Source organism: Parasteatoda tepidariorum, chromosome 9 (genome assembly GCF_043381705.1).
Source record: "Parasteatoda tepidariorum isolate YZ-2023 chromosome 9, CAS_Ptep_4.0, whole genome shotgun sequence".
NCBI classification, from domain to species: domain Eukaryota; kingdom Metazoa; phylum Arthropoda; class Arachnida; order Araneae; family Theridiidae; genus Parasteatoda; species Parasteatoda tepidariorum.
Window position 1 is genome coordinate 76,688,363 of NC_092212.1, and position 12,563 is coordinate 76,700,925.

Consider the following 12,563-nt stretch of genomic DNA (forward strand, 5'->3'; position numbering starts at 1 on the left):
AAGTTTCCTTTTTTTTAAACTATTTTACGTCATACAAATCCTAAGAGCTTCACTTATTTCATTTCATAGTTATATATTTTCGCGCATTCATGTGTTTCAATCATTTCGGTATTCTTTACAACTCCAATTCCTTTCAACAATTTCATTTCATTTACTTTGCGTTTCCCGAATTTCCGTTCGCATACTCCACTAATAAAACTGGTATGCAAAGTTCACCAACAAACAACACACAAGAAGGTCATCAGCATCAATCCTTATCTCTCGAACCCAGACTGTCATGGCACTTCGTTAAAAGGAAGGGCCAGCAATCCAAACATTGGAATATTTTCTCTCTTCCCAAACAACTCCAAGGGTGGTCCTCCCGCCAATCCAATTCCAAAACGCCAGCATCTGTTGCTGTTTGGAGAATCGTCCACGCGACCCCCAGAAANTAAGAAATATATGAGATATATGTGATTCAAATAATTTCACTCAAAGGATGCTAATTATGAATCAAGTTCGAGTTAAAATCATACTCTCAAATCATGCTAATAGCATAGCCAAATTGATTGAAATTCACTCAAGTTCGAGTTAAAATTATGCACTCAAACTTGAGTATCTCATTACAAGAAATATCCTAATGCGTTTCACAATCTTGACAAGCATTTCCAAACTGTTTAATTTCTTTGTCTAATCCAATCGCTTTAACTATTTTATTTCATCAACTTATACGTATTTTCACAAAGACTTATTTATTTCCATCTCATTATAGCTTCAAGTTCTTAATTTAAAAATCGAATCTAATCACTTCAACCATTTCCTTTTTTTAAGATCGTTTTCAGAGAGATTTCCTTATATCCATTCCATTACAAAAAATATCACATGCCTTTCGCAATCTCTACAAGCATTTCCAAACTGTTTAATTTCTATATCTAATCCAGCCGCTTCAAAATCGTATTCGCTAACCAATCGCTTCAAAAACCTCGTCAAATCTCTTCATATCTATTTCGTAATGAATAATTTAAAGTATTCCATTTATATGTTAATCGTAATCTTTTCAAGTTTCCTTTTTTTTAAACTATTTTACTTCATACAAATCCTAAGAGCTTCACTTATTTCATTTCATAGCTATATATTTTCACGCATTCATGTGTTTCAATCATTTCGGTATTCTTTACAACTCCAATTCCTTTCAACAATTTCATTTCATTTACTTTGCGTTTCCCGAATTTCCGTTCGCATACTCCACTAATAAAACTGGTATGCAAAGTTCACCAACAAACAACACACAAGAAGGTCATCAGCATCAATCCTTATCTCTCGAACCCAGACTGTCATGGCACTTCGTTAAAAGGAAGGGCCAGCAATCCAAACATTGGAATATTTTCTCTCTTCCCAAACAACTCCAAGGGTGGTCCTCCCGCCAATCCAATTCCAAAACGCCAGCATCTGTTGCTGTTTGGAGAATCGTCCACGCGACCCCCAGAAAACAGCAAAAGATATCATGTGGATGGAAAAGGAAACCTCCTTGGGAATACACCCTGCTGACTCACGTGGTTTCAGAGAAGAGTTGAGTTGGAGGAGCAGGAAGGTATGGGCCCAATGATTTATTAGCAGGAGGACCCAAGATAACGGAGAGGACAAACCTGGTTTCCCCCCGCCGAGAGATAAATGAACTGGTCTCTCAGAATGTTGCCATTAGACGTTTTAAAAAAAATTGGTATATTTTCTTGTAAATGCGATGGAAATCAAAGTAAATACGGTGTAACTTTAGATATTGCAAGGAGTTTATGCTTTTTTGTAGAGACATATATTTATTTTATCTGGAGTATATTCTGTTTGAGATAACAGAGAGTTGTGAAATTTATTACTTTGTAAAACTTGTTTATTTAGTTTTTTTTTCTTTCTCAAAGAGATGGCAATTTGTCTGGAGTTAATTCTGGTAGAAATGATTCAACTGGAAAATTTTTCGTATGATTTATGTAATTTTTAAAAATAAAAAAAAAAAATCTTTTGACGCAGATGGAATACCAGTGTTTTTTTTATATTTTATTTTTTTTCTGACTTTCTAATTACAAATAAAAATAGATTTTGGTATTTTTTAATTTAAAGAAAAAAAAAACAGTCTAATAGATACTAAAAAAAGCTACTGGATGACCAGAATTATATTTGCACTAAAATACAAAAAAAGAAGAAAAAAAATTTACAAATTTGTTTCATTCGTATTTAAAAATGCATCCATAATTGATTTTGTAAACTAAATAAATTTCAATGATGAATACCACTGCGGATAGTTTTGCGTCAGCACAGTGGTCGGTGCTAGTCAGATGCGGAATTCGTATCAACCAGTCATTGCTGGGATTCGAAGCCGATTCACCTCAAGTCGAACGCTTTATTCCCTGAGCTCGATTCTGATTCGTCCGAGTTTCCACGGGATAATAAATTTTAAATTGCATTAAATTAATATTTGACCTTTTTTTTAAAATATGTTATTAACTAATCAAAAGCTTAACCACCTGAGAGACTCTTGTTAATCGAAACAATATTTATAACAGTACTGTTATATATTATATAACTGCTCTCGCAATTCAATCAACTTATAATTAATTATTTTTCTTACAGTTGCTTACAATTATTTTCTAAATATATAATTGCATTCGAATTATAGGTGCTTTTTCACAGTATTCTTTAGCAAAGAGCAAACATTTAAAAATTGACATAAAAATTAAGAAATTATTAAGTTCCTAAACAATCTTACTACTATAGTAATGAACTGAGAAAATATTCCAAGCAATAAAGTAATAATTATGTCGCATAAATTTGCCACTGGGCGATCTCAGAACGTTCGATTGTTCCGATATCCCTTGGTTCGAGAAGTAATTACGTTACCGGAATTATTGAAATATAAATTGTGAAACATAGGGTTCGTCATTTTCCGCATTACAGTTGATCAGCAATCGAAAGGAAATGAGATATTTTATATCAATTTGAAAGATAGTATTTGAGACCGGATGTAAGCAATGCGAGTATGAATTGTGATTGTGGGGAATGATTGTTAACATGATATAATGTATACATGTGAATGGTCGTACACATGTGAATTATTGTATACATCGTGATGATTATATATAATTGTGAAATTATAAATTACAACATATAAATCATTGAAATATAAATTATTAAACACTGAGTTTGCCATTTTCCGCATTACTTTACGTTGTTCAGTAGCAATTGGAAGGAAATGAGATATTTTACATCAATTTGAAAGATAGTATTTGAGACCGGATGTAAGCAATGATTGTATGAATTGGATTGTTAACGTGATTAATGAATACATATGAATGGATGTACACATGTGAATTATTGTATTGCATACATCGTGATTATTGTATATAATTGTGAAATTATAAATTACAACATATAAATTATTGAATTATAAATTGTGAAACACTGAATTTGCCATTTTCCGCATTGCTGTATGTTGTTCAGTAGCAATTGGAAGGAAATGAGATATTTTATATCAATTTGAAAGATAGTATTTGAGACCGGATGTAAGCAAGGATTGTATGAATTGTGTTTGTTGGGAAAGATTGTTAACATGATTAAAGTATACACATGAATGGATGTACACATGTGAATTATTGTATTGCATACATCGTGATTATTGTATATAATTGTGAAATTATAAATTACAACATATAAGTCATTGAATTATAAATTGTAAAACACTGAATTTGACCTTTTCCGCATTACTGTACATTGTTCAGTAGCAATTGAAAGGAAATGAGATATTTTACATAATTTTAATCAATAGTATTCGAGACAAGAGAAAAATTCGGCTATGATGGTAAATTTAACGCGGCCTTTCTCTTTGACCGAATGAAGACTACCGATTATCAANATACATCATGATTATTGTATATAATTGTGAAATTATAAATTACAACGTATAAATCATTGAATTATAAATTATTAATCACTGAGTTTGCCATTTTCCGCATTACTCTACGTTGTTCATTTGCAATTGGAAGGAAATGAGATATTTTGCATCAATTTGAAAGATAGTATTTGAGACCGGATGTAAGCAATGATTGTATGAATTGTGATTGTGGGGAATGATTGTTAACATGATATAATGTATACATACGAATGGTTGTACACATGTGAATTATTGTATACATCGTGATGATTGTATATAATTGTGAAATTATAAATTACAACACATAAATCATTGAACTATAAATTGTTCAGCACTGAATTTGCCCTTTTCCACATTAGAGTACATTGTTCAGTAGCAATTGAAAGGAAATGAGATATTTTACATAATTTTAATCAATAGTATTCGAGACAAGAGAAAAATTCGGCTATGATGGTAAATTTAACGCGGCCTTTCTCTTTGACCGAATGAAGACTACCGATTATCAAAAAGTACTAAAGGCTCATTTATAGGTTTTTGGAGCAAGAATTGTCAATCCAAGTCGGATTTTCCAGCAATTGAATGCTTGCGCTGCAAAACCAACTAAGTGGTGGTTTATACTATTCTATGAAACATTACTGCCAGCAATCGTTTTCTAATTTCAAATCTTCAAACTTTTTAGAAAATATTCCCATTTTTGGTAATTATTTTTAATTGTTTAAAAACAATAATATTTCTGTAGAATAAATTACAAAACATTTATTGGGTTAAAAATAAAGTTAATTTTTTTAAAAGTATAAGCTAAGTTATTTAACCTATTTATCCCATATCCTTTATGGTAAATGTGTATTCATTTTGCCTTATTATATATTTAGTAGTCTGGAATCCTATTATAATTTAATGGAATTAGTCTGGCCATAGAAATTAGTCGATTTAAAATTTTAAAAGGCGTAATTTGATTCAAATTAACCGGGGTGATTGTGTGAACCCAACTCAAAAATCTTGAAAATTTCTCCAATAAAATCATTAATTACGTATTGCAAAAAATTAACAAAACATGATATTCTAAATAAATTATATGCAGCAGAATTTAAATGAATAATTATGCATAAGTTTACTTTTATCTCTAATCTCTATTATTCTACTGGAAAAAATATTTACAAATGAAACAGATGCCAAGTATAAATTCGAGTTCTAATATTTCTAAATGAAACATTAAAAAAAATTTAATACATAAATGTGATCAATAATTTCTTGAAATTTTTGGACCTCGAATTTCCGGAAACTTCCGGATCGCGTTTACCGAAAAATCCGGATTTTTTCCGGAGCACAATCATCTCTGAATTAACGTCCTGAAAATGATTTATTTTATTAGAATTATAACATATTCTTTAAATCGTTTTAAATCATAATAAAAATATTAATGACTCCTTACTACAAAAAAAATTTTCCTTCATTTTTTAACACTCGGAAACAAATATTTGGAATAATATCTGTAAATTAAATTATTTGTCAAGAAATATTAAAGCAATGAAATAAAAAAAAAGAAGGAAGAAAGACTGGAAGACAAGAGGACGATAGTACTGACAACCGTTGACAATTTAAAAGTTATGGGGGGAGGGGGGAGCTTTAAAGAATCGGAAATCGTTTCTCAACATTTCTCCCAAGACATTTCCTAAAACACTTTCTGAAAAATAAAACCTGTTAAAGGCCTTAAAAGCGTACGTTAAAATGCTATTACGAAAACAATATGTTTTCCACGCCTCCATTTGTAAAAAAGAAACAAAAAATTAAACTCTTCCCCATTTTTTCCTGTTTCTCCCGTTTTGTTTCATTTTATTTTATTCTTTTTCGTTTAATGGCAAAAAGTGGCGTTCTCAGTACAAAATAATGGGAGGTAAGCATCGGGCAAATTTAACAGTTCCAGGCCTCTTGGCACGGGTTCGTAAAATAATTCCACACGCATCTTTTGTGTGTACAGGCAATGTTAGGTTCTTACACGAAGTGATTTTTTTATTCTGAATTAACTAGATTGAGTTTACGTACGAATTTGGAGAAGAGAATTTCGAAATTGTGGTTGCTGCTTCTTATTGATGAATCGTATAAAATTAAGATAATTATTACATTTTATGAAGAGAAAATATATTTAAAAAAATTACGAAAGTGGATTTCTGCTTATTAAGTTAAGATTATTTTTGTAAAAAAGGATCACAATCAATTTTTTAAAAACTTACTTTTTATATAAGAAAACTGTATAAGTAGTACCGTGCATAAGCTTTATCATCAAAAGTAAATTTTCTAATTTCAATTAATAAAATCTTAATACGTGATTAAGGCAATTATTTCCTATTAAATTTATTAACCTTTTGATGCAGAATTTCTATTAAACATATTTTTCATGTTTTCTTAAATTATTTTTTATTAATTTAGGTCAAAATAAGTAGAAAATACTATATTTAGCATTTTTATAATTTATGGTTATGAAAGGCTACTTGAAACACAGGTGTCTTTTTCTTCATTTAAGGTAAAATCTTCCAAACATGGCTCTCTTCCAAACTATAATTTTCCAAATTTGCAGTTATTTAGATCCAAGAGAAACAATTATTCATCATTGAAATTTCTTTAATTTACAAAAGTAATTATTGATAAATTTGAGGCTACTTTTTTGGAATTTTATATTCCAGTACAAATATAATTCAGATAATCTAGCAGATTTTTTAGTAACAATTAGACTATTATTTTTAATAATTAAAAAATCTGAAAATATATTTTTGCTTGTAAGTACAGCGTCAGTAAAAAATATATATATATATAAAAGGGACACCGAAATCGCATCTGCGTCAAAGGGTTAAAATAAGAAAAATATGAGAAATATTCTCGTACTTTTAACACTTCATGTTTGTGTTCCGCTGTACCAGTTCGAGTACTATTTGTTAGTTGTCCTAATACCGGGAAAAAAAACAGAAAAAGAAGCAACCGGAAAAAACACTTGATCAAAAACACCAGTAAGAAGAGCACCAAAAAATCCCTTTTTAGAATACATCATTGCTAAAATATTTAATTTTATTTAAGTAAAGAATTTCTTTCTAATAATTTTATTTCGTATTTTCTTTAATAATATCAATTAATGCTTGTACAGTGCGTCAAAAAAAAAATCGGACCACACACCCTAAATAACTTTTGATCTAATGATCGGATCGTTACGTTCTAGGACTCCAATTTAATGATTCAACAGGGGGGGGGGAGACCTCAAATAGGCTAACTACATATTGCAGACGATATTTTAAGTTACGAAATCAGACACATAAACATAACTTTTATTTCGACCGATTAAGATTTTAAGATATAGAGAGTAGCCGCAATCTGGGAATTATGGTCCCCATAGTTAGGTCAGGGCAGCGATCCAAAGTTTGGACTCCATAATATTAATTTTACTTTTTGAGTATTTCACCATATCTCGAGAACTTTTCAAGCGAATTGAAAAAATGTTGCACACAATTATAAAATTCGTTTATCCAAAGATAATTCCATGCAAAAAAAAATTTTTTTAGTAAATATTATTTTATTTGAAAATAGTCGAAAAAAATTTGAATTGTAAGGCACACAATTTTTTACATAATTTTAAAGTATGTAATTTTACAAGGCAAAATACAAAATTTGAGCAAAATCGGTTGAATGCTCCTAAAAAATAGAATTTTAAAAAAGTCTTATATTTAATAATAATTATTGACATTTTAATAATAATTATTCAAAATTATAATTACCTCTGGAGTTATACTTATTTTATTTTATTTATAAAATGGGTAATTCCGCAATGCTATTACAACTAATTTGAAAATTATAGTTCTTAATCGTAAAATAAAAATCAAAGTCAGCTAAAATAATTTTTAAAAAAATAATTCGATTTCTAAAAAAATATTTAAAATACACTTATCTACACATCTTGGGACTCTCAACTATGTTCAACTCTATAACCTTGTAATTTTGAACCCAACACAGAAAACAAGGTAACTCGTAGATCAAACCTGAGAACAAACTAGCTTTCAAGGAGGACTCCTTAATGAAAGTAACTGGTATTTGCTTTACACGGAGAGGAAAACCATGAAAACCTCCCATGGTTAATCCGGTTGAAAGAAGATTCTAAACCATGATCCATCAACCACTGAGGATATTTTTACTTCCGCAACGTAGTCAGAGCTAAAAATTCAAATTGAAAAACCATTGCTTGGATTCGAACCTGCGTTACCTCATTGGAGGGTGAGCACTCTACCCACTTGGGAAGATTTCGAAAGAAATTTTGTTTACTCCTCCCTTAAAAATTGATTTACGACACAACCTCAACAGATGGGAAATTTCGAGCAATTTTTCCTCAATGATTAATGGTTTCTACATTGAAACAGTACATCTTAGAAAATTAGATCAATATTAAATTTAAGATACAAAAGTTTGAGGTATTTGTCCTAATGAAACAGACTTTTTTTTTAAATTAATGAAAGCATGTATGCTATTTTTAATTAAAATAAATTCATTATCGTTAATATTAGAGCATTATATTTCCCTGTATCCAAAATTAGAAGCAGCAATTTCTTAACCTTAAGAAAATTTATTACATGTTTTGCATACCTTTTAAATGGTAAAACAGTTTTTTAAAAAAATAATTCAAATATAGGCATTTTTAAAAGAAGTATCTTAAAATGTACCAGGTACCCGTAGCCCCCTCTAAAACAATTTGATGGTGCAAGTGATTTTCTACCTTTTTTCCTAAAATGGTACCCCTCTGCTAACAACCAAGAAAGGGAAAGAAAATACAAACTTGTCAGAGAGCACGTGCCCGGGGGTCGCAATTCAGAAGCACCCCCAAGACGAATTTCGTCCAATCAGGCACGTAGCTGAGCACGAATTCACTTCCCCCCATCTTACCATAGCGCCCAGCTTGATACGGAAGAAAAAAACGTCATAACAAAATACTCTGGCAGACAGAAACCCCCCTCAAAAGAGGTAAGAATGGTGGCAACATGCAACTCGCATCTGCCGTAACTCCCCCGATGCAAAAAGATTGTACTCAGGAAACGTAGATAAGAAAGAAAAACGTTAAAAGAAATCGTTTGCAATGGGGGAATATAAAAAAAAAAAGATAAGAAAAACAAACCGTTTGGGGTCTTGGAAGTGACAAGGGCTTCTTCCTTTTTCTAAAATCGGACACACAATGATGTCCTGTTGTTGCTCATGCTAAATTCGGAGTTTTATTTTGATCGAATTTATCGAGATAATCTACGTGGAATAATAATAATAAGATTGCGGAGATCAGCACGGCAGATCCGTGTGAACAGTTGAGTCCTTGTTGAGTTCCTCCTTAGTATTTGAGTTGAGTTGAGTTCCTCCTTAGAACATTCTTTAAGATTTTTATCAGTGATTACTTACACCATGGCGGAATATTTTGGGATTCTAAACGTCGTTTTGCTATTTTTAAAACCCTTTTAAAAGGCTTGTAAACATATCATTTAGACAGCAAAAATTTTTTTTAATTAAATCGTTTGACAATTTCCCACTTTTGTGGCACAGATAAATGCAAAAGCATTTCAAACAAGTTGATATAGTTTGCATGATTAAATATTTAAACCATAACATCTAAAAAAATCTCAGTTTTAATTATTTTTCTGTTATGTAAATTTTAATAATGAGTTAATAACATATTTAAAGGCATAATTAAAATTATTTCTTGGGGAAAAAAAAAGAAAAAAGCCCTGATGGATAAACGATGCTTTTATCATTAATAATAATCTGACATTTTAAACTCTAAATTATTTTTTATCGCTTTTCCTTTATTTATTAATATTTATTTTTATATTTTATTTTATATTGTTTTGAAAGGAAAGTTATTCTGCCGTGTCCTAAAACAAGGCACTGAAACAAAAGATTATCGTTCGTTATATCATTTTTATTGGAGCATAAACATGGCACAATTGGCCCCAATTGCTACTGTAAGTATAAAACCCTATAAAAACACCAAGTCAGATAAATTTATATTTTTCAATATACTTTATCACATATGAATTTCGGTTGCGCAATACTTTAATTTAATAACAAAAGTGATCAAAAAATTAGAAAAAAAAATTTACGATGGTCAAGCTAAGTGTAACAGCTATTCGATTTCTTACGAAGATTTGCACGACATTAAATGTAAGTAGTCTACAACAAAGTACTTTAAATGTTAATTTAAACAGAACTACGACATTAATTTAAACAGACATAGGAGTAATTTTAATTCAAAATAAATTTTGAATTGTGTAATTTATAAAATTATAATCTTAAATTTTAATAAAACGTATGTTTTAAAAGAAAATTTAAACAAAACTTGGAATAAAATTAAAGTGGATACAAAAATGTAAATTAAAAAATCCATACTCGTCTCACTCGCAACAAAAGTTAGACCTATTTGAAACGTGTTCTAGCATAAAATATTAAGAATTTCAATCAATTATTAAATTCTTTAAAACTAATTTTTGTTTAAAAAAAAGTAAATTTTTTTTAGTTAATAAATAAGTTATTGAATTATACATTCGTTTAAATACGCTTTTTTTTCTTTTCTTAACTGTCATCAAAGCTTTCTTCAGCTCTTCAAGCAAGTTATCTTTACTTAAAAAGTGTAACAGCGCAACTAATACTCAATAATTATACTTATACTAGTCGATTAATAATAATTTTAATCATTATTAAATGATTAAAATTATTATTAATCGACCAGCATAAGTATAATTAAAATGTAATACAAAACACTTGGTTTGTTGATATGAATTATTCGCTTTTACCTTTTCAATTCTTCCCAATTTATTGCTTATCTTATTGTCTGTTTCAGCTTTTCTTTGCCCATATGAGGAATGAATTTTCATTCAGAAATTTGCAAACACGTACTTAAGATAGCTCACATGCTTGATATTTCATCTCTTTGTAGCCAAAGCGAAAAGAAGAAATGAAAACTTACTTAGTCGCAGAAATGCATAAATATAGATTTCCGTTACATAACTTCAGCAAAAAATAAATTATAAAATTATACATTTTCTAGATTGATATGATATAGCTCAAACCTGTTAAACTGTACCCACCTTACAACAAGAGCAACAGTTTTTCTTTTTTTTTTTAAACTTGTTCTTATTTCTCTATATTTAAGCGAAAATACAATTTTCTTTAATTTAGATGATAAGTAAGTGACATACAACTAAGCAAAAACGCAAATGCTATATCATTTTTAGTAATTAAACCTGATTGTAATGTCTATAAGGATCTATACTTATCCAGTTGTTTTATAACTTTTTTTTCACTGACTAATTAGCAGTAATCAGGTAAAGTTATTTTTCTCATTAATTGTCATGAACTTGATAACTTTTAAAATTAAATAATGAAGCAAATTTTTAAATAGATGAATAAAATCAACTATTGTAACGAAAATGCAAATGAACTATTAATTTTCATTCTTCAAAGATATTTAGTATTTTTTTACAACTATGATAAACACAAATCATTTTTACAATTTTAAAAAATTTAAACATTTCAGCAAGTAAAATATTTCCAATCGTTTAAAAATCATTGGAGAAAATAATTTAGAATAATACAATGAAACAAAGAACCATGGAAATTATTATATCTCTGCTTTAAAATATTTTTGCGCGTGGAACATTCTGATATCGTTTAATTTGAATTACGTTAATTCAGATAATACATTGGAAGAAATGAAGCATCGTTAGAATAATACATTGTAAATGTATGACTCATGTATGATACTTATGCAACACATCTGTAATTTATAAAATTTTTGAGTTTTAAACACTTCAACTTATAGAATATTCCTACTGCATTTTCGGGAGAGAAAAAAAATAGCGTATGAATTATTTAACATTTAAGTGACATTTATTTAATGAATGGTCATGACTATAAAGTCATAACAATCGAATATCGAATTGACATTTTAAAGATCAGTCTTAGTTATAAATGCATTACATCCTTCATAACTAATTGACATTTATTTAAAAATGCCGTTATTATTAAAGTCATTAAATCCTCTATATCTAATAGAAATTAATTTAATGAACGTCAGGTTTAGTAAAGCTCATTACATCCTTCATATTAAGTTGACATATCAATATATAATTAACATTAACTTCATGCACGGTCGTTAGCATGAAGTTATATCTAATTGCCATTTCAATATCTAAATTGTATTTATTTGGTGAAAGGTAGTGATTGTAAAGTCATTACATCCTTTATATCTAATTTAAATTAATTTAATGAACGGTTGAGTTTATAAATGTCATTACATCTTTTATATAATAAACGCATCAATATCTAATTGACATTCAAAGTACGGTCAGGATTTTAAAGCCATATATAATTTATATTTATTTATTAAAAGGTAGTGATTGTGAAGTCATTACATCCTTTATATCCAATTAATATTTATTTAATGAACGGTAGCGATTGTAAAATCATTACATCCTTTATATCTAATTAATATTCATGATCAATTAGATATAAAGATAGATCAAATTGATTTGACCTAAAGATCTAATAGATTTAGATCTAATTAATAGATAGAAATATGATATCTGATGGAATTAGATCTAATTAATTTTAATGAATGATTGGGTTAACAACTTTCATGTAACTGTCATAT

At 29.0% G+C, this 12,563-nt stretch overlaps 1 protein-coding gene across 2 annotated transcripts in view; it reads right to left on the minus strand.

The window, feature by feature from the left end:
• Window positions 1–12,563, minus strand: part of LOC107450463 (tyrosine-protein kinase transmembrane receptor Ror) — a 259,720-nt gene that overhangs the window by 242,475 nt on the left and 4,682 nt on the right. The gene's annotated exons all lie outside the window — the stretch shown is intronic.